General features: G+C 41.5%; 1 protein-coding gene and 1 pseudogene across 2 annotated transcripts in view; one reads left to right on the top strand and one right to left on the bottom strand.

Annotated features, from left to right (window-relative positions):
- The window catches only part of LOC111951036 (protein FAM222B-like), a 62,860-nt gene extending 40,142 nt beyond the window's left edge, over positions 1 to 22,718 (bottom strand). Inside the window, exon 1 of one of the 2 annotated variants that reach the window (XM_070434262.1) lies at positions 22,629 to 22,718. The gene's annotated coding sequence lies outside the window, so the exon portion shown is untranslated. Of the gene's footprint in view, positions 1 to 14,021; positions 14,182 to 22,628 lie in introns of those variants that run through there. The other variant, XM_023969007.2, reaches the window with a different exon arrangement.
- Positions 22,071 to 23,688, top strand: part of LOC111951132 (GTPase Era, mitochondrial-like) — a 17,591-nt pseudogene continuing 15,973 nt past the window's right edge.

Genomic DNA, 23,688 nt, shown 5'->3' with positions numbered 1-23,688 from the left:
TGGACGACTATGTGATCACCCTTTCCTTAGCCGAAGTGAGTAAAACCTTTAAGCTGGTAAACATTCACAAGGCCGCAGAACCAGACAGATTACCAGGACCCGTACTCCGACCATGCGCTGACCAGCTGGTAAGCGTCTTCACTGAGATTTTTTTTTATACCTCACCCTAAAACAGTCTGTAATACCTACATATTTCATGCAGACCACCATAGTTCGTGCCCAAGAACACCAAGGTAACCTGTCTAAATGACTATCGCCCCGTAGCGTTCACATTTGAAGCCATGAAAGTCACATTAACACCATCATCCCAGACACTACTTCCTGACGGGACGCCCCCAGTCGGCTCCCTGCCATCCAGGACATCTATACTAGGCTGTGTCAGAGTAAGGCCCTAAACATTTTCAAAGACTCCAGCCACCCAAGTCATAGACTGTTCTTTGATTCCACATGGCAAGCGATACCGATACACCAAGTCTGGAACCCTGAACAGCTTCTAACCTCAAGCCATAAGACTGCTAATACCAAATAGCTACCAGGACTATCTGCATTGATCCTTTTTGCACTAACTTTGACTCACATATGCTGCTGTTACGGTTTACCATCTGTCACTTTATTCCAAGTTGTACAGTGCATTCGGAAAGTATTCAGACCCCTTCACTTTTCCCACATTGTTACGTTACAGCCTTATTCTAAAATGTATTAAATAATTTCCCCCCACTTATCAATCTACACACAATACCTCATAATGACAAAGCAGGTTTTTTGACATTTTTGCAAATGTATTAATGGGAAAGCCCATTAAAAAACACTTGCCATCCTAGGGTCATGCACTACTCATAAAAATGTAAGTTTTATAACTTTTATCATTCAGAAACATAAAATAAGAAAATATTGTCATGACATTTCGGCCATATCGCCCAGCCCTATAATCAAAATTAGATCTCCCTAATGTCTCAACCCCGCCCTCTTGATGTTCATGCCAAGTATCACACTTTCTTCCAGCTCACTCCCCTTCCCTCCCAGTCATCACTTGATCTATCTCAGCTTTACTGTACTAGCTGGCATGATCCTTTATGACCCACAAACAAGATCTAACAACAAACATTGTGGGGACCGGGGGGTTACATTCCCAGATCTGTTCTTACTTGGCACAGATGCTGGAAAACCTGTGTTGCAGATGTGCAGACCTGCTAATGGTATCTTTTAGGATTACTAAGAATTATATGGGACTCACCTGGCAACCTCTCGTTAAGATGATCTGTTGTGGGTGAGGTGGAGGGTGGGTGAGAGATGGGTCAGTGATCCGATTCGTGGCAGCATTATCTTGTGCCATAAACAGATAACAGTGCCTTAGTTCTCAAACTGTTCTTGTCAGAGGGAGGGGAGGGCACAAACAACCCCCACGTCCCCGGTGCCTCTATTGGGAACGCTACCCAAATCAGTCATTCAGATCATATCGCCCTGCCCTGTGCCAGTCCTTAGTAAGGACTGCTACCGCTTGTTGTAGTTGAACAAATAGGTAAAAGGCAATGCAGTGTGGTGTGGGTCTAGATTCCTACGCAATTGCCCTCAAGCCAAAGACTTCATAGTACAACCCTTTGGTGGTGGTGGTGGTGATGCAAATCGTTTGAACAATCCCCAGCTGAAGGCCTTTGGGCCTGGGGTTGGTGTGGAGCTGATTATGCAGGCTTTACCAGCTAGACCAGGAGGGCTTTTGCCCTATTTTGACCTGCTGGCTAACATGCAGAGCCCCAATTCAAATTAAATTGTATTTGCCACATGCGCCGAATACAACAGGTGTAGACCATTGAGTGAAATGCTTACTTACAAGCCCTTAACACTTATTTTTATGAAAACTGCATTGTTGGTTAAGTAAAAAATAAAAGTAACAAGTGATTAAAGAGCAGCAGTAAAATAACAATAATGAGGCTATACACAGGGGGTACCAGTACAGAGTCAATGTGAGGGGGCACCGGTTAGTTGAGGTAATATGTACATGTAGGTAGAGCTATTAAAGTGACTATGCATAGATAATAAACAAAGTAGCAGCGTAAAAGAGGGGGGAGACAAAGCAAATAGCCTGGGTGGCCATTTGATTAGTTGTTCAGGAGTCTTATGGCTTGGGGGTAGAAGCTGTTAAGAAGCCTTTTGAACCTAGACATGGCGCTCCGGTACCGCCTTGCTGTGCGGTTGCAGAGAGAACAGTCTATGACAAGGGTAGTCATTGACAATTTTTTAGGGCCTTCCTCTGACACCGCCTGGTTTAGAGGTCCTGGAAGGCAGGAAGCTTGGCCCCATTGATGTACTGGGCCGTACGCACTACACTCTGTAGTGCCTTGCGATCGGAGGCCGAGCAGTTGCCATACCAGGCAGTGATGCAACCAGTAAGGATGCTCGATGATGCAGCTGTAAAACTTTTTGAGGATCTGAGGACCCATGCCAAATATTTTCAGTCTCCCGAGGGGGAATAGATTTTGTCGTGCCCTCTTCTGACCTCCTCCCTATAGGCTGTCTCATCATTTTCGGTGATCAGGCCTTAGGGCTGGGCTATTATGGCCAAAATATCATATAATGGTATTTTTCAATTTTTTTACTGTATTTTATGTTTTTTGATTAATAAAAGTTCTAAATTTGCTTTATGAGTAGTGCGTGACCCTAGGGTGGCAACACATATATTCTAAATTATTTCAATGGGTCTTTCTTCATTCAGATTGTTTTATTCTGTTCAATTCAACTTCAACCTAAAATAATTTCCTGCATTTCCATCAATTTTTGCATTTCCTGCACTCATTTGAGATCATTTCCAAACTGCCACGATATGGGCAAAAATACTAGGCCTTATTTTTATCCAAATGTTGCAATTGCAATTTAGATCAAAACACTTGGGTGAACTTTTGGAATCATGGAAATAGAATGTTTATTATAAATCTATAGTTAGAATATAAATAATAGTGGGTACTTTGAATACAGTGTTGTTTGACATGACAACGAATGAAAATGCCATGGATGAGTTACTGTGACAGAGTAGGAACTTAAGTGATGTTCAGTGTTTCCTAGGGGACCCTATAATCTTTGGCAACATTAAATCTTTATTCATATAGCCAACATATTCATGTTTCGCCTATTCCTCTTTGATTTAGAAGATACTGTTGCACAAACAACATGCTGATTTAAGCCTCCACCAGTACTGGTATCAAGCGGTATTAGATATCTACGTTTGCTCTGACTCGGTACTTTTATTAGCTAGCCAGCTAACTAGCGATTAGCATTAATGGCTAACACGATTTAGCTTAACTTGCTAAGAAAATACAAACTAGCTGTTTGCAGATGTAAGAAACACACTAATATTGTACTTATAGAACGCTTGTGGATTTATATTAAGATCAAAGTGGAAACAACATCGTKGTCATCAACATTGTTGCATGTGCTGCATTTACCATGCAGACTGAACGAAAGTATCTCATGGTCAAGAAACAACAAATGCGCTCCTTGAGTGAGAGGGGGGTGGGACTAAGTCTGTGTGGAAAGAGGCAGGGAGAGAGAGAGAGCGGAGAGGGATGACTTAAGTAGCGGAGTAAACTATAAAAATGACGTTACATACGACGTATCACATTTAACAAACCAAACATTCAAATACTGTTTTAGAAGGTAAAGTAAAAACCCAAACCGGTCTGTGCATAAATAMCGGGATATAGTAAAATACGGTATACTGCCCAGCCCTATCAGGCCTAATGAAGGTGTTGGAGTCGTGCCTGGCCATGCAGTCATGAGTGAACAGGGAGTACAGGAGGGGACTAAGCACGCACCCCTGAGGGGCCACCATGTTGAGGATCAGCGTGGCGGATGTGTTGTTACCTACCCTTACCACATGGGGTTGCCCGTTAGGAAGTCCAGGATCCAGTTGCAAAGGGGGGTGTTTAGTTCCGGGGTCCTTAGCCTAGTGAAGAGCTTTGAGGACACTATGGTGTTCAACGCTGAGCTGTAGTCAATGAATAGCATTCTCACATTAGGTGTTCATTTTGTCCAGGTGGGAAAGGGCAGTGTGGAGTGCAATAGAGATGGCATCATCTGTGGATCTGTTAGGGCGGTATGCAAATTGGAATGGGTCTTGGGTTTCTGGGATAATGGTGTTGATGTGAGCCATGACCAGCTTTTCAAATCACTTCATGGCTACAGACGTAAGTGCTACGGGTCGGTAGTCATTTAGGCAGGTTACCTTAGTCCCTGTGCCCAAGAACACTATGTTGGTCAGCTTGAAACATGTTGGTATTACAGACTCGGACAGGGAGAGGTTGAAAATGTCAGTGAAGACACTTGCCAGTTGGTCAGCGCATTCTCGCAGTACACGTCCTGCTAATCCGCCTGGCCCTGCGACCTTGTGAATTTTGACCTGTTTAAAGGACTTACTCACATCGGCTACGGAGAGCGTGATCACACAGTCATCCGGAACAGCTGGTGCTCTCATGCATGTTTCAATGTTACTTGCCTTGAAGCAAGCATAGAAGTAATTTAGCTCATCTGGTAGGCTCGTGTCACTGGGCAGCTCGCAGCTGTGCATTCCTTTGTAGTCTGTAATAGTTTGCAAGCCCTGCCACATCCGACGAGCATTGGAGCCGGTGTAGTACAATTCAATCTTAGTCCTGTATTGACGCTTTGCCTGTTTGATGTTTCGTCGGAGGGCATAAYGGGATTTCTTATAAGCTTCAGGATAGAGTCCCGCTCCTTGAAAGCAGCAGCTCTACACGTTAGCTCAGTGCGGATGTTGCCTGTAATCCATGGCTTCTGGTTGGAGTATGTACGTAGTCACTGTGGCGACGACGTCATCTATGCACTTATTGATGAAGCCATTGACTGATGTGGTGTACTCCTCAATGCCATCGGAAGAATCCCGGAACATATTCCAGTCTGTGYTAGCAAAACAGTCCTGTAGCTTAGYATCTGCTTCATCGGACCACTTTTTTTATTGACCGAGTCACTGGTGCTTTCTGCTTCCCCATGAAAAACCCCCCCAAAAAAAACAGAACACAGTACTAAGACATAGCTTGGCCCCATCTGTGTTTGTGCCCTGGCCAACCTTCTCATGAAACCAGKTTTAACCATGTCCGTAGAAAGTAGGCAGTTACAAAACCATAATGCATCCGCAAAAATGTTCTATCATTCTGAAAAGTAAGATGCATAGTTTATGGCCCAGTACATTGTCACCCCTAATTCTCATTACCGAAATGTGTCCAGGTTAAATTCTCWGGTAATTTTTTCAATATTTTACTTCAGAAAAACCTAACTTATTAGGATAAAATACAAAATACAAATTGCTGTAGTATGTCCATAATTCATAACAACGCTACAGTAGTTAATAGTTAACATTAAACTATAATATTTCTTACATAAAAGCAGTGTCTGTGGACATGTTTCTCATTACTATAACATTTTGTCAAGTTCCTGTCAAAACTCTAGTCAGTTTTTAAATAAACTTTTATCATCTAGAGCAGGGTTTCCCAAACTCGGTCCTCATTCCAGCACAGACAATTATCGCATCATAAAATRATGCTGTTTTTTCCAGGGTATTTCACAGTAAACAGGCGGGTGCTGAATCATAATTGTCACGAATCAATGTATCTTAATGGGCTTTCCARTAAATCAATTCCCAACAACAGTTGAAACATCAGAAAAGCTACTCAAGTTCTTTGTTCTTTCTCTGTACCTTATTATCTGTTATTCATAGCGTAGAACTCAAGAGGTTCTGAGAAATCAAGCATGACTTGATGTAATCCCGTATTTGTATTTATTATGGATCCCCATTAGCTGCTGCCAAGGCGTTCTATTACCGCTGTTTAAAATGAGTATGTATGGATATTCTATAGACCTAACCTATATTTTGACCTTAGTACAGAATCTTTTGAAGAATAAAATGTCAACTGATGTGGTGTATCTGATTCACTCTCTCTGTGGGGACAACCATCTTCACTTACAATGACCTATTATTAAAATACATCAGCAGCAGCTGGATATTAGGTCAGATCATGGTAGATCTAGAGCTAGTATCATGATGAATGAATCCCATTGGATGATTTTTCATCGGCTAGCCAAATATCTCTCCAATTTGCCTAAAACTTATTTGACACTAAAACCATGTAGCATAGCCTTTATGCTTAATATGGAAATATGTCAGTAATATTKATTTAAAAAATATGACATTGTTTGAGATTTATTTTAGCCAAGCATTTCTGACAGTAGCCACAAAAGCACCTAATTAGTATCTGCCAGCCTGAAGTGGTTTACTGAAAAAACATTAATGACAAATATGCTTTCCTCTTCATTTGCCCTCAGCTAGAGTCATACGTTGCACTGGCAGGTCAATTAAACATTAACATTAGAAAATATACTTATAAAGCCTGTATGGTGGCTTCTTGCAGTGGCTAATTAGCACATGCATTTAGGTTGCAATGCATTGTGGTGCTTTGCACTTGAGAACAACAGTGCCTTCTCTAAATGAGAGCCAATTTATCGAGCCACCCTCTCTCTCTATAATGAAGGCATTGTTACAAAGAAAGGCTATTTAATGGAGCAGACAGAGCCTGTAAAAAAAAAAAGGTTAAATAATATGATACATTAAATATGAGTGGGCATAATAATTTATTCTCATCAAGATGTTTTAATACCTTACAGCGAAACTTAAATTTAGACAGTAGACCATTTCCATTCTATGCATTTCCCATTTCAACTATTGAGGCTTCATCATTCCTTACCAAACAATAAACTTGAAATGACAACCAATAATGTAATACTGCATCACTAATGTAAGTATTGAGCATCAAGAGAAAACTGTCTGGGATTCATTGAAAAACATTAAATCACTTAATGGCTCTTCGTTGTGGAAACATAGCACCCAGATGACAAAATCATCCCTTACAATACTCGATAATTGCACTGAGTCAAGGAGTCTGCGTTTCTCGGGAAACACGTGTTTGAAATTGAATTATCCACCCTTTGGAAAATGTAGGGCAACTGCGCAACGATGTAAAGCGCCACTCTCGGGCAAACTAATGTCAAGCTCTCATTTTTGACAGAGTAAGCAGAAGAYATCAAAGAGCAGAATGATTAGATCTCCGTCGTAAATTAAATAACCRCTCTCCCAGTTGGCAAAGGAAATTGCACTTTAAAAACTGTCAGACTCCACGAGTAAGGACAGGACATAACGTTGCTACATTCTACAACATATTGGAGGACACTGAAGTGTTAATTTGTGACCAGAAACTGTAAATTAGTGGGTGAAATGACACTTAATTTCGTCAGCATATCATCACTAGGGTTGCAAACTTCTGGAACTTTCCCAAAATTACCTGTTTTTTTCCAGAAATCCTGGTTGGAAGACTCCCGGAATTACGAAGGAATAAGGACAAAATCCGGGAAACCAGTGAATTTGGGAAAAATTACTTGAATTTTGCCACCCTAATCACCACTGATATCAAATCACAAATACAGTATTACACTCTTATAAACTAGAGTGGCTCTTCAACATTGCATAAAATACAACCATTAAACAGTAGTAGGCCTACATCCCATTGCACAAGACACAGGAATAACTGAGCTGGTATTTTGACAGCACAAGTAGCTGAGCAGTAATAGAATGAAATTGACCACTTGAAAAAAACGTAACGTTACCCCAGGCTCCACTGGATCGTGGGTAGCATTTGGTGAATCTGCACAAATACAGAAAAGATCCCTTCTGCTAAAAATGCATGGTAATAGATGTCCAGAATTGCAGCAGGAAGAAATCTACTCTTTGTAATGAGGAGTCACCTAAACCAGATCTGTCGAGGCACACAGGCTGAAACATCCCCCTCCCTCTCTCAACCCCAAACATTTCCCATATAGCTGCAGCCCAATATGGTGACCAGAGTATAGGCGTGTGGAAAGGAGTGCTGTAAGAAAATAACATTGGTTGATATAATACTTCCCTTGTCGTTTACAATGCTATCTAGTCACAGCCATCTCCTTATATGGGAACTAGCATGGGTTTGCGACATTCTGTTTAACTGCACTTTTCAAAAAGTGTCAAATATTACCAATATCAATATCACTCCATCTGTACGAGTGAGAATGAAGCAATCCATGTTAATAGGATTTTGTAATGACATTGTTGTATTAATCTATAAAACATTGGTGAGCATCCACACTAGAGGAAAGTTAATCATTCTACAGTCCTACACCCGTCATTCAACTGATCAACGCATCCTACTGCATGCTGCCTATTAATAAGGTGGTAACACTAGACCATTCATGAGGTCTTTAATGAACAGGTACTGGTTAAGAGCATTCAGTGTTTTTATGGTGTGTTCATTGTCATAGTGAAAACTGCAAATGATACTTCAATGTACATGTAGGCCTAATGAAAAATATAGTAACTCACATTTAAATGTAGCAATTCAACAACAAATGCCATTTTGCCTGCACATCTTTTACAGTATGTCATTACCACGTTGCTCAAGTGGTTTGCAAGTGATTTCCATTTTTCTAATGGTTGTCAATTMTTTTGGGTCTTTTTCACTGTGCTCATCTCCATGTCCTGTGCAACTATTTGCAATGCAACAATGTTATCATAACCGGCCAAAAGTGATCACACCAAATAGAGGTCAACCGATTAATCAGAATGGCCGATTAATTAGGGCCGATTTCAAGTTTCCATAACAATCGGTAATCAGCATTTTTGGACACCAATTATGGCCGATTACATTGCACTCCACGAGGAGACTGAGTGGCAGGCTGACTACCTGTTATGTGAGTGCAGCAAGGAGCCATGGTAAGGTGCTAGCTAGCATTAAAATTATCTTATAAAAAACAATCAATTTTAACATAATCACTAGTTAACTACACATGGTTGATGATATTACTAGTTTATCTAGCTTGTCCTGCGTTGCATATAATCGATGCGGTGCCTGTTCATTTGTCATTGAATCACAGCCTACTTCGCCAAACGGGTGATTTAACAAGCACATTCGCGAAAAAAGCACTGTCGTTGCACCAATGTGTACCTAACCATAAACGTCAATGCCTTTCTTAAAATCAATACACAAGCATATATTTTTTAAACCTGCATATTTAGTTAATATTGCCTACTAACATGAATTTCTTTTAACTAGGGAAATTGTGTCACTTTTCTTGCGTTCTGTGCAAGCAGAGTCAGGGTATCTGCAGCAGTTTTGGCCGCCTGGCTCRTTGCGAACTGTGAAGACCATTTCTTCCTAACAAAGACCGTAACTAATTTGCCAGAATTTTACATAATTATRACATAACATTGAAGGTTGTGCCATGTAACAGCAATATTTAGACTTATGGATGCCACCCGTTAGATAAAATATGGAACGGTTCTGTATTTCACTGAAAGAATAAACGTTTTGTTTTCGAAATTATAGTTTCCGGATTTGACCATATTAAATGACCTAAGGCTCGTATTTCTGTGTGTTATTATATTATAATTAAGTCTATGATTTGATAGAGCAGTCTGACTGAGCGGTGGTAGGCAAACAGCCTACCTTCAAACAGCACTTTCGTGCATTTGCCAGCAGCTCTTCGCTGTGCTTCAAGCATTGCGCTGTTTATGACTTCAAGCCTATCAACTCCCGAGATTAGGCTGGCAATACTAAAGTACCTATCAGAACATCCAACAGTCAAAGGTATATGAAATACAAATGCTGGCGAGAGAAATAGTCCTATAATAACAACCTAAAACTTTTTACCTGGGAATATTGAAGACTCATGTTAAAAGGAACCACCAGCTTTCATATGTTCTCATGTTCTGAGCAAGGAACTTAAACGTTAGCTTTTTTACATGGCACATATTGCACTTTAACTTTCTTCTCCAGCACTTTGTTTTTGCATTATTTAAACCAAATTGAACATGTTTCATCATGTCACGCCCTGGCCTTAGTTATCTTTGTTCTTTATTATTTTAGTTAGGTCAGGGTGTGACATGGGGGATGTATGTGTTTTGTATTGCCTAGGGTTTTTTGTATGTTTATGGGGCAGTGTCTAGTCTAGGTGTTTGTATGTTTATGGCTGCCTAGATTGGTTCTCAATTAGAGGCAGCTGTTGATCATTGTCTCTGATTGGGAACCATATTTAGGCAGCCATATTCATTGGGTATTTCGTGGCTTATTGTCTATGTTAGTTGCCTGTGTCTGCACTATTTGTTTATAGCGTCGCGTTCATTTGTTGTTTTGTAGTTTGTTTAAGTGTTCTTCATTTTCGTCTTCAATAAATAGAAGATGTATTGTTATCACGCTGCGCCTTGGTCCTCCTCTCTTCCACCATATAACGATCGTGACACATTATTTATTTGAGACTAAATTGATTTTATTGATGTATTATATTAAGTTAAAATAAGTGTTCATTCACTATTGTTGTAATTGTCATTATTACAAATATYTAATTTWWAAAAAAWWWWWWMMWTTTTWWTTTTTWWWWWWWWAAAAAAAAAATGGGCCGATTAATCGGTAGCGGCCTTTTTTGGTCCTCCAATAATCGGTATAGGCGTTGAAAAATCATAATCGGTCGACCTCTAACACCAATGCACTCTCTCAACTTTCCCTGATATGCATTTCTATACTGTAGGCCTGTTTTACATTCAGCAATTAGCAAGAGCAAGCCTGCTTCTTTCCCCGAATAGGCTATTAGGCCTAGTATAAAACAAGGTAGCAAAATAAATGTACTAAAGCTTTTGCAGCTACAGCTTTTCCTGAGATTTCTTCACGAGAAGAGGAATGGCCTATTGCGGAGAGGCTTGCGTAGCCTATAGCCTGTTGCGCATGGGAACAGCTGGACGAGAGAGGCGAGTGATGTGTAGCCAAAGTAAGAAGCTAAATATTAGGCCATTCATTAGCTAAATATTAGGGCTATAGGCTAAATATTTACTTGTCAAAATGCAGGAAAAATGTTAAAATATTATGAAATGGCAGATCTGTAGTGCGTTCCTCCAGGCTGCGCTCTGTGGTCCTTGGACACGCAAAGCTCCACTATTGATTAGGCCTAGATTGTTAGACAAGAAAATGGCTAAAGAAAATAATTCGAAGTAAGCGTCAGGCCGGCTTTTCCTGGGATTTAAAAGGAACAGCCTATATAGCCTAAATTATAAGTGTATGCATATTAGCCCATAATTTATAGGCTCAATGTTTAATACTGCAGTGAATATATCCAGTGAATTTACACAGCGAAAGAAAAAAAAACAATCATATAACTAAATAAAAGGTAGCTACACACTATGAGCGCACCACCTGCCAGTCCCCAGGTGTGCAGCTCGACAAGCTACCATATTGTTTTAGAAATGGGGACAAGAAATGTATCCTACCTAGGCTACAACAACATTATTATTGTTTCAAGTGAGTACAAAACTCCAGTCTTTAAACTGCAGTGAATAGMCTATGTCATTTGAATAAACGCTCAAAAGCCTGGTGTTTTTTATGCATATTATTTTTGAAATAACTGCATCCAGCCTGCCTGATTGGGCAACCATTTGGATCAGTTATGGGGGTTTTCTCTGCAGTTTAGTCTACAAGGTCCAGGCACATTAGCAGGAAAGTAATATGGTGTATTTTCTCATGATGTTTCAGCTAACAGAAACATGCTAATGCAGGGATTTTTAGTGGCGCACATATGAATTATGGTAATGCAGCAGCGCGGAGGAAGTTGTATACATAGTTTCCCGCGTTTGGTTTTCGTGTTTTAAAAGCGTTCCAAAATTAGGTGGATAGCAGAGCGGTTTCTACACACCCACTCCCCCATAGACAGGTTTGTTGTTTAGCAACAAAACCGAAGCATGCACTACTATGGGGCAAAACATAGGGGTTGGCTAAGACTGTTGACAGCATGCAAGCTATATTTTGTCTCCAATGTTTATTGAATACGTAAATAAATTTGCACAATGAGCACTTGTCTCAAATGCATTGTTACAGTTGTTGGTTGGTCATCCTGGCCATCCAGAATCACAATGACAGGCTAGCTTCTGCCCCATGGAAGCACGCACATCGTTTTCGTAACGTTGTSAGCTAACCCATCTATACTCCGGGCTGCGGCTACCCTCTCCTCCATATACATGGATATGTACAATTGTTTTACTCATCAACCCAGAATTCACATTTCGGTTCATGACAATTGGATCTCGTTCGAATAGGAAGCCTCAGCCAGTCTGTTTGACCAATCAAACAGCTTTCTGCAAAGTAAAAAGCCAGATGCATGAGGTCGAGCTTTTGTTACCTTGCCAAACCTCTCACTGGTTTGTGTAAGAGGAGTCCAAGTTACACTGTGCCACAAATGCACATTTGTGGCCTGCTGGAGGTCATTTTGCAGGACTCTGGCAGTGCACCTTCTTGCACAAAGGCGGAGGTAGCGGTCCTGCTGCTGGGTTGTTGCCCTCCTACGGCCTCCTCCACGTCTCCTGATGTACTGGCCTGTCTCCTGGTAGCGCCTCCATGCTCTGGACACTACGCTGACAGACACAGCAAACCTTTTTGCCACAGCTCGCATTGATGTGCCATCCTGGATGAACTGCACTACCTGAGCCACTTGTGTGGGTTGTAGACTCCGTCTCATGCTACCACTAGAGTGAGAGCACCGCCAGCATTCAAAAGTGACCAAAACATCAGCCAGGAAGCATAGGAACTGAGAAGTTGTCTGTGGTCACCACCTGCAGAATCACTCCTTTTTTGGGGGTGTCTTGCTAATTGCCTATAATTTCCACCTTTTGTCTATTCCATTTGCACAACAGCATGTGAAATTTATTGTCAATCAGTGTTGCTTCCTAAGTGGACAGTTTGATTTCACAGAAGTGTGATTGACTTGGAGTTACATTGTGTTGTTTAAGTGTTCCCTTTATTTTTTTGAGCAGTGTATATTTAACTAGGCAAGTCAGTTAAGAACAAATTCTTATTTACAATGGCGGCCTACCCCGGCCAAACCTGGACAACGCTGGGCCAATTGTGCGCCGCCCTATCTGACTCTCAATCACGGCCAGATGTGATACAGCCTGAATTCGAACCAGGTACTGTGCCATTCTGGAGCCCTTGCATGGCTACTGGATGATTCAGTCCTATCAAAGCAGCACAGCAATTGGGAAACACACTGCGTAACTTTACTGTAAGTGTAAGCACAACAAATTCGACCTAGCCCACCCACCAGCGGCAGGCTGTCCAAATGCAGAAAGTTGGCAATCAATTAATTATCCATCTCCCCAGAGAAGAACACACCCGCTATTCGCCCCTGGCTGAGATGACAATATTTTAAGGAGGTGGTATGCTTGTAAACTACATAGTTGACTCGTTATTCAGTGAACTGAAAATCAACCTGTGTGTAATTCAAAACAATTAGCTAACGTTAGTTAATGCCACAATAAAGAAAATACAATCTTCATATTCTAACAAATTGATTACAGTCGATAACTACAGTACATTAGCTAGCTAAATGTTCGACAAAATGGTTAGGTAAAATAATGTATAGCTAATTAATTTGAGGATAATGTAATCCGTTATAATCCGTTCAATTATGATAGATTTAGCATCAACATTAGACGACATAAGATGCTGGCTAGTTGACACATTCAGTAGAGAAAACTGAAGTATCGAACGTAATGCCAAAATTCAGCTACCACTAACCTTGAATTAAGAGTTATTTGAACAAGGGAATAACGTTTAATTAAATTTTTGTAAGTGCAATATCGATAGACAGCTTGTACGCTAGCCCAAGATGTACTCTTAAAGGATCCTACTGTATAGTTACAACTTAAGGTCCAATGACTCGTATGTGTAATGGACCCGAGAGTCATGATCAAGGGCTAGCTTGTTAGCATGCTAACTCGTAGCTAGCTACCTGGATAGCAGGCTAACTAGCAAGCTAACTAATGAAACAGAAAGCTAGCAGCTTGTTAGCTAACGTTGACTCCTTTGTTGCCGTCTCTGCTTTGCACACATTTACGACAAGTAATTATCTTCCAGCGTGATGAACTAAATCAGATATTAGGTAGAAATACTTACTCTCCATGTACCTCCTCGAAAGGCATTCCTTAAAACATCGTCATGGTTTAAAATTCAAATACAGATTTGTTTTGCTATTTGTTGTTACTCTGCGTTGCCGAATCACTGCTGCTGCTGTCTGCGGCAGAAACTTCCAACGCATGCGCAGGATTTCTCAGCACCGAGCCAAGTCGGTCTTGACTGAAGTTTTCCCCTAAGACCAGTTTGGTTCATTTTCCTAAATAATGATTAAGGTTTTGATAAGGTTAGGCATAGCTGGTCCTAGAACTGTGGTCAGTGACAACGTTTAACCGGGCAAAGTCCCAAGAATGAGGGAAATGTCATCGATTAATAAATAACATTTCCAGAATTGAATTGATATCCTTCATTACTGTGACAATAACAAAGGTGGTGATCATTATCATATTGATGGCGATATTGAATGCATAACATATTGGTACACAATATATGTTAAATAAAAAATAAATAAAAAATATGACTGGGCTAGTTAAAAATGACAAATAATTKTATATTTCTACATTTGCAAGACTAGAAAACAGTTAATTGCTTATCACAGTAATTCAAAGCATGTATATGTACACATAATCCAGTGTCCACTTCATGCACCTCCCTAAAATATAGCCGGGGACTATAATTCAGGCAAATATAAATCCGTTTTACCTCATTTCTACCAGCATGTCACATGCGCAACCAGAGGCAAAAAACTCTAGACCACCTTTACTCCACACACAGAGACGCATAGAAAGCTCTCCCTCGCCCCCCAATTGGMAAATCTGACCATAATTCCATCCTCCTGATTCCTGCTTACAAGCTAAAACTAAAGCAGAAAGTACCAGTGACTTGCTTAATACGGAAGTGGTCAGATGACGCGAATGCTACGCTACAGGACTGTTTTGCTAGCACAGACTGGAATATGTTCCGCGATTCATCCAATGGCATTGAGGAGGATACCCCCTCAGTCACCGGCTTCATCAATAAGTGCATTGACGACATCGTCCTCACAGTGACCGTACGTGCATATCCCAACCAGAAGCCATGGATTACAGACAACATCCGCACCGAGCTAAATGCTAGAGCTGCCGCTTTCAAGGAGCGGGAGACTAATCCGGACGCTTATAAGAAATCCAACTATGCCCTTAGATGAACCATCAGCCAACAGGTAAAGCGTCAATACAGGACTAAGATTGAATCCTACTACACCGGCTCTGACGCTAGTCGGATGTGGCAGGGCTTTAAAACTATTACGGACTACAAAGGGAAACATAGCCGCGAGCTGCCCAGTGACGCAAGCCTACCAGATGAGCTAAATGTCTTTTATGCTCGCTTCGAGGCAAGCAACACTGAAGCATGCATGAGAGCACCCGCTGTTCCGGCTGACTGTGTGATCACGATATCCATAGCCAATGTGAGCAAGACCTTTAAACAGGTCAACATTCACAAAGCCGTGGGGCCAGACATATTACCAGGACGTGTACTTAAAGCATGCCCGGACCAACTGGCAAGTGTCTTCACTGACATTTTTACCCTCTCCCTGACCGAGTCTGTAATACCTACATGTTTCAAACAGACCACCATAGTCCCTGTGCCCAAGAAAGCGAAGGTAACCTGCCTAAATGATTACCGCCCCGTAACATTCACATTGGTAGCCATGAAGTGCTTTGAAAGGCTGGTCATGGCTCACATCAACACCATCATGCCGGAAACCCGAGACACACTCCAATTCGCATACCGCCCAAACAGATCCAYAGATTACACAATCTCAATCATACTCCACACTGCCCTTTCCCACCTGGACAAAAGGAACACCTATGTGAGAATGCTGTTCATTGACTACAGCTCAGCATTGAACACCATAGTACCCACAAAGCTCATCACTAAGCTAAGGACCCTGGGACTAAACACCTCCCTCTGCAACTGGATCCTGGACTTCCTGACGGACCGCCCCCCCAGGTGGTAAGGGTAGGCAACAACACATCTGCCACGATGATCCTCAACACTGAGGCCCCTCAGGGGTGTGTGCTTAGTCCCCTCCTGTACTCCCTGTTCACCCGCAAGCCCGACTCCAATACCATCATTAAGTTTGCTGACGACACAACAGTGGTAGGCCTGATCACCGACATCGATGAGACAGCCTATAGGAAGGAGGTCAGAGACCTGGCAGTGTGGTACCAGGACAACAACCTCTCAATGTGACCAAGACAAAGGAGCTGATTGTGGACTTAAGGAAAAAGAGGGCCGAACAGGCCCCATTAACATCGACAGGGCTGAAGTGGAGCGGGTCGGGAGTTTCAAGTTCCTTGGTGTCCACATCACCAACATACTATCATGGTCCAAACACACCAAGACAGTTGTGAAAAGGACACAACAACACCYTTACCCCCTCAGGAGACAGAAATTATTTGGCATGGGTCCCCAGATCCTCAAAAAGTTCCACAGCTGCACCATCGGGAGCATCTTGACCGGTTGCATCACGGCAAGCTGTACCGGAGCACCAAGTCTAGGACCAAAAGGCTCCTTAACAGCTTCTACCCCCAAGCCATAAGACTGCTGAACAATTAATCAAATGGCCACCCAGACTATTTACATTGACTCCCCCCTCCTTTGTTTTTACACTGCTGCTACTCTCTGTTTATTATCTATACATAGTCACTTTACAAATTACCTCGACTAGCCTGTACCCCCGCACATTGACTTGGTACCRAAAATATTTTCTTAACTCTATTTCTTCAACTGCATTATTGGTTAAGGGCTTGTAAGTAAGCATTTCACGTTAAGGTCTACACCTGTTGTATTCGGCGCATGTGACAAATAACGTTTGATTTGATTGACTTGATTTGAGTATAGATACTATTTTGAGGCTTGAGGAAAATGACAGTCATACATTGAGATAATGTACTGTATCATTCCCTTATATTATAGTATATACCATGTCTGCATGCCAGGTATTTAGGAGCAGGTAATTATATATCTGTGATATAGGAATGAATATCTCTTTGCTGGGAAAAATACAAAACAAGTTACAAACAGGTAGGCAAAGTTTAAAAAATCTTAAATGGTGGTTTGAATCAGCAATACTACTGTACCATGAATAATAATAAGTAGCAAGTATATGATATACAGTTGAAGTCAGAAGTTTACATACACTTAGGTTGSAGTCATTAAAATTAGTTTTTCAACCACTCCACAAATTTCTTGTTAACAAACTATAGTTTTGGCAAGTCGGTCAGGACATCTACTTTGTGCATGACACAAGTAATTTTTCCAACAATTGTTTACAGACAGATTATTTAACTTTTCACAATTCTAGTGGGTCAGAAGTTTACATACACTAAGTTGACTGTGCCTTTAAACAGCTTGGAAAATTCCAGAAAATGATGTCATGGCTTTAGAAGCTTCTGATAGGCTAATTGACATAGTTTGAGTCAATTGGAGGTGTACCTGTGRATGTATTTCAAGGCCTACCTTCAAACTCAGTGCCTCTTTGATTGACATCATGGGAAAATCAAAAGAAATCAGCCAAGACCTCAGATATTTTTTTTGTAGACCTCCACAAGTCYGGTTCATCCTTGGGAGCAATTTCCAAACGCCTGAAGGTAGCACGTTCATCTGTACAAACAATAATAGTACGCAAGTATAAACACCACGGGGCCACACAGCCATCATACCGCTCAGGAAGGAGACGCGTTCTGTCTCCTAGAGATGAACGTACTTTGGTGCGAAAAGTGCAAATCAATCCCAGAACAACAGCAAAAGGCACTTGTGAAGATGCTGGAAGGAAAACAGGTACGCAACGTATACTAAAAAAAAAAAATATCCAACAGTAAAACGAGTCCTATATCCGACTATAATCTTGAAAAGAGCTGCCCTCACAGAGAAAAGCCACTGCTCCAAAGGCACGCATAAAAAAGCTAGAACGCGGTGTTGCAACTGCACAGGGGACGATCGACCTTTTAAGAAAGTCCTGGTCTGATGAAGACAAAAAATAGACTGTTGGCATCATTTGTGAGGAAAAAGGGGAGGTCTTGCAAGCGAAGAAACCATCCCAACGTGAAGCACAGGGGAGGCAGCGTCATGTTGTGGGGTGCTTGCTCGAGGGGGACTGTTTTCACTTCACAAATAGATGATCATGAGAAAAGGACAATTATTTTACATTTACATTTAACATTTAGCAGACGCCTTATCAGAGCGTCTTACAATTGGGGTAGCAACTTCACCTTATGATATCCAGTGGAACAACCACTTTACAATAGAGTGCATCTAACTCTTTTAAGGGGGGGGGGGGGGGGGGGGGGGGGGGGGTTAGAAGGATTAACCTTTATCCTATCCTAGGTATTCCTTAAAGAGCGTGGGTTTCAGTGTCTCCGTAAGGTGGTGATTGATCCGCTGACCTCGGCGTCGTGAGGAGTTTGTTCCAAGCCATTGGGTGCCAGAGCACGCGAACAGTTTTGACTGGCTGAAGCGGGAACTGTACTTCCTCAGAGGTAGGGAGGCGCAGCAGCGGCCAGAGGTGATGAACGCAGTGCCCTTGTTTGGTGTAAGGGCCTGAATCAGAAGCCTGAAGGTAACGAGGTGCCGTTCCCGTCTCACGCTCCGTAGGCAAGCACCATGGTGGTCTTGTAGGCGTATGTGGATATATTGAAGCAACAGCTGAGACGATCATCTAGGAAGTGAAAAGCTTGGTCGCAAATGGGTCCTCCAAATGGACAATGACCCCAAGCATACTTCCAAAATTGTGGCAAAATGGCTTAAGGACAACAAAGTCAAGGTATTGGAGTGGCCATCACAAAGCCCTGACCTCAATCCCATAGAAAATTTGTGGGCAGAACTGAAAAAGCATGTGCGAGCAAGGAGGCCTACAAACCTGAACCAGTTACACCAGCTCTGTCAGGAGGAATGGGCCACAATTCACCCAACTTATTCTGGGAAGCTTGTAGAAGGCTACCTGAAACATTTGACGCAAGTTAAACAATTTAAAGGCAATGCTACCAAATACTAATTGAGTGCATGTAAACTTCTGACCCACTGGGAATGTGATGAAAGAAATAAAAGCTGAAATAAATCACTCTCTGATATTTCACATTTTTWAAATAAAGTGGTGATCCTAACTGACCTAAGACAGGGAATGTTTACTAGGATTAAATGTCAGGAAATGTGAAAAACTGAATTTAAATGTATTTGGATAAGGTGTATGTAAACTTCCGACTTCAACTGTAACGGATTGAGACATCATATGTCATTATATAATACATGGAAATTACTTGGTTATCATCCCGACCAGACCATTACAATGACCCAAGACAAATCCTGCCTGGCCTGCAAGTGTTAGTGCACCCAAATCCCAACATCAAGTGAGGGGGCAGGGGGAGAGCTCTGTCTGAAAGCCCAATCACAGTGACTTCATCTGGGGATGGGAAAGTAACAGCACAGCAGTGGGCACATCAGGCCATAGTACAAAGTTAATGACGCAGAATGGTGTCTTTTCTCCTGCCCCAGAATAATGTYAATACAGGATGTTTAGGAAAGCTGTACCTAATTACGCTTTTTAAATTCACCGCCGACATGATTGATGATTTCAAAGGGAGGCATAATCGATCCACTTTACAGACAAGTCATATTGATTGCAAGTCTAGATTGACTAACTTTTTTCTCTCGCTCCAATGACAGAGGGACTTTACAATCAACAGAGAATATTTGTGACCTGGTGGGTGTTTCTTAAAAAGCATTTTGATGAAGGCCTTATAGAGGATGTGGCAGCTGTGCAGCTGCTGTATTGTGTTACTGACTGCAATCATATGTAATGGATTGGTGAATGCTCGGTTGCATTGGCAACCCCTGCCTGCCTTCTCYCACAGCTACCTCTTGACGTGCTCATGTCTCATGCTTATTATTTCATAAACTTTGTTATTCCTCGCCAGCAGCAAGGTTGACAGCCTCACTCTAGCAGCTGCCTGTTAAGGCACATCTAGTTAGTCTGACTGCTATAGGAGATGCTGGGTAAATTTGACGTGACAGGAGTTACTTTCTGCCTGGAGTCAACATAGATAAGCAAGAGGAATGGAATTCACTGTATGTTTTGGGGGAGGTTACTGGCTTCATTGTTACTGACAATTAAGAAACCTTACTGCTATCAAACATCACAGATGCAAGATAGAGAATAGAATGAATTGGAAAATGAACCAGATCAGAGAAGAGATCTTCTATGACAGTATTCCATTTCCACTTGACAAGTGCACTTTAAATGGCAACATGGGCTCTACAATAATTTAATGATTAAATGGTTTGCAGGCACAGCCATTTTGTTCTTTTTGGAGAGAGCCCTTTCCCTTTTTGAAGGCCAATGTTAATGCAGTCATAGAAAGAACTCTGATGCACTCCCACGTGAAATGGCCATGTGAGGAAAGCCCTGAGGGAGCAAAGGCCTTGAATAAATGTGTGTGTGTGTGTGTGTGTGTGTGTGTGTGTGTGTGTGTATATATGTGTGTGTGTGTGTGTGTGTGTGCGTGCGTGCGTGCGTGTCTGTACGTGTGTGCATGCGTGCGTGAGTGTTTGAAAGCGCGCGAGAGAGCTCAGTTCCAACATACTGATCCTCAAATATCCTTCAGTTTCTAGTTCCACTGAAAGTCTATTCCACAGTGAGTGTCTGCTAAAGGCTCTGTTTTTGTTGCTCCCTCTTCTTCTGCAGAACTTTTAGAGTTGGATGATGACAGATTGTGAGCTACCTGATATCCTACATCATCTTCCCCAGTGGAGGTGTTTGTTACATCCTGAGGGAGTCCTGGAAGACTAACAAGCAGACGGCATGTTTGATGGACTATGAGGAAACATCTGCTCTCTCTTGCTTTACTTGCGAGGAAAGAGACTGAAAACAACATAATAAAATAGAACAAATCAATCGATCAACTACATATGCACTCCCTTATCCTTAAATTAACCTTAGAGCAGACTTATAATGTATAATCATATCCAATTTTTGTCAACTTCTTGTTGTGAATTAGTAAGTAAGGACATTTAGGCATCGTTGCTGCGTATTCCTCAGGATAACATGTTGCTAAAGCCCAGGGCGTTTCGAGTGCAGTGTTTTCCAAAACTGTGGTGCATGTGGGTACCCCCGGGGATAAACAAGTCAGCGCCAAGGGGTACGTAAATAGCCTTCGGGGACTGACAATCTGTAATGGCAGACTTGTCTGTTGCTTATTTTTCATGTATATTATCAAGCCATTTTTCTCAGTGTGATGATCCATAGGCCTATTTCATCAATAAAAGCTCAAGTTAATTTACTTTCAGTTGAGTATTAACAATGTTTGTACCATGTTTTGTGCTGCTACCAAGTTGTTTTGCTACCGTGTTGTTGTCATGTTGTGTTGCTACCATGCTGTGTTGTCATGTGTTGCTGCCTTGCTACGTTGTTGTCTTAGGTCTCTCTTTATGTAGTGTTGTCTCTCTTGTCGTGATGTGTGTTTTGTCCTATATGTTATTTATTTTTCATTTTTAATCCCAGCCCCCGTCCCCGCAGGAGGTATTTTGCTTTTTGGTAGGCCGTCATTGTAAATAAGAATTTGTTCTTTACTGCCTTGCCTAGTTAAATAAAGGTTAAATAAAAAATAAATACATACATTTGCCAGAGATAAGCAGCAAAGAGATTGCTATTATGACCAATAGCAATGGCTCAGAAGACACATTATTTATCATGGATGTAATGCAGAGAGCTGGTAGTTGCTCCTTCTCAGGTGCAGCACTTTACAGTTTTAACATCCCTCTCAAACTGAAGACAGCTTTAAATTGTTTGTGATGTGTCAGCTGTTGAATGCATATTTCTACATTATGTGGTTTTCTATAATGTGATCCAACATTCAGTGGTTCCATTGGGGAGATGGAGATGGAAGAGAGATGATGGAAGGAGATGGAGATGGAGATGGAATCAGGAGATTGAATCAGAAGTCAAGCAATAAAGATCAATGGCGTTCCCTCCTCTTGTTCGCTAGGGGGCGGTAAAGCCAATAGCTCGCCACAACAACCAAGCAGAACCTCTTCCACAGACAAAACCACTCTTTTGTTTATCCATCATGGCTGCCCCCCTAAGTGCAATATGAACGTAAACAATCATGCCATGATTAACCTTGCGTTTCGGATAGTGTCACCGAAATATGTTGGAATTTCATCGATAACGCGGCAAGATAAGTTTATATCATAAATGGCTTTCCGTGTGAGCATCTCGATTTTCCCGAAAATCTGTATATTTTCCGAGAGTTGCTTTCAACATCTCTGCGCCACTGTTAAATGTGTCACAATTTCTCTGAACGGGTCAGTCATCTTCTACCGTATCTGCTTAGCTTTCTCTCAAATTAATAAGCGATCATATAAATGTAATAGCCTTTCCACCAACCAGAAATATATTTTATTTTGTCAAATAATACATTAACTGGAAGGGTCTGCAATAATGAGATTTTCTTGACAGCCATGCCTTATCCAGCTAGCTATTTATTTCATGTTGAGGAAATAACTCCATTGATGTCAGGTTACATACATGTCATTTAGTTATAATTATAATATTTTTTTTATCTGGTTCCTGCGACATTGTAAACTAGGCACAGCCGTTGCATCAGTTACCTGGCAGGGATACGCAGTGATGATGATATTCTCGATGTCTCTTTCTGTTGCTTTGGTTTTAGGATGGGCTGCCCGTCGTCCAGGGACCAATAATGGACAGGGTTTTCGCTTCACCCCCGCCTGTTTTATTACATCGGATGCGTTTCTGAGCAGACTGGCGAAAGGCAGAGACAGATGACAGTCTTTATCACTATCCAGCCTCAGTTCCGCCCGACAGCGGTAAACACAACTGCTGCTGCTGCCTCTGAAAACAAAAGAGGGTTACCTCCTGGCATAGTAGTACAGTTGCTCCTTATGCAAATGCTGCGCACTGAATGTGTAGACTATAGTATGAATATTACATATGCCCCTGTATTCTGTAGATCTGTATTATGTACCTCATATTTTACTCATATTTCTGATGTCAACCCCTAAACTCTTGTTTCAGCTAAGCAAATATCATGGCTGGTGAAGGATCCAGTCAACCAGAGAAATCAAAGGTTTTAAGAGTGGCCATTATTGGTGCCCCAAATGCTGRGAAGTCCACACTGTCCAACCAACTGCTTGGCTGAAAGGTAGTTCACTTTATTGTACTGGCCAGTTTCTTCAGTTTAAGCTGTAAACATCATGGCATCAGTCAGCCTGGAGTTTATTTTCCATTAACACCAGTTTCTTTGAACATGATCTCTCATAGGTGTTTGTTGTTTCCAAGAAAGTGCATACCACACGGTCCCATGCCCTCGGTGTTCTCACAGTAGATGACACAAGTGAGAATCACCTCTCAGACCATGCATTGAGCATAGCAGAAATTTGGCAATTGTTCATTATTTTATCAGTGCTGTGTTACATTATGTACAGTATCTGTCCAATATACAAACTTTATATTGATTAGATAACCACACTTATACAGTTGAAATTGGAAGTTTACATACACTTAGGTTGGAGTAATTAAAACTCGTTTTTCAACCACTCCACAAATGTCTTGTAAACAAACTGTAGTTTTTGCAAGTTGGTTAGGACATCTACTTTGTGCATGACACAAGTCATTTTTCCAACAATTGTTTACAGACAGATTATTTCA

This window comes from Salvelinus sp. IW2-2015, linkage group LG23 (genome assembly GCF_002910315.2).
Source record: "Salvelinus sp. IW2-2015 linkage group LG23, ASM291031v2, whole genome shotgun sequence".
In the NCBI taxonomy this organism is placed as follows: domain Eukaryota; kingdom Metazoa; phylum Chordata; class Actinopteri; order Salmoniformes; family Salmonidae; genus Salvelinus; species Salvelinus sp. IW2-2015.
This window is presented reverse-complemented; position numbering and strand designations above follow the sequence as displayed.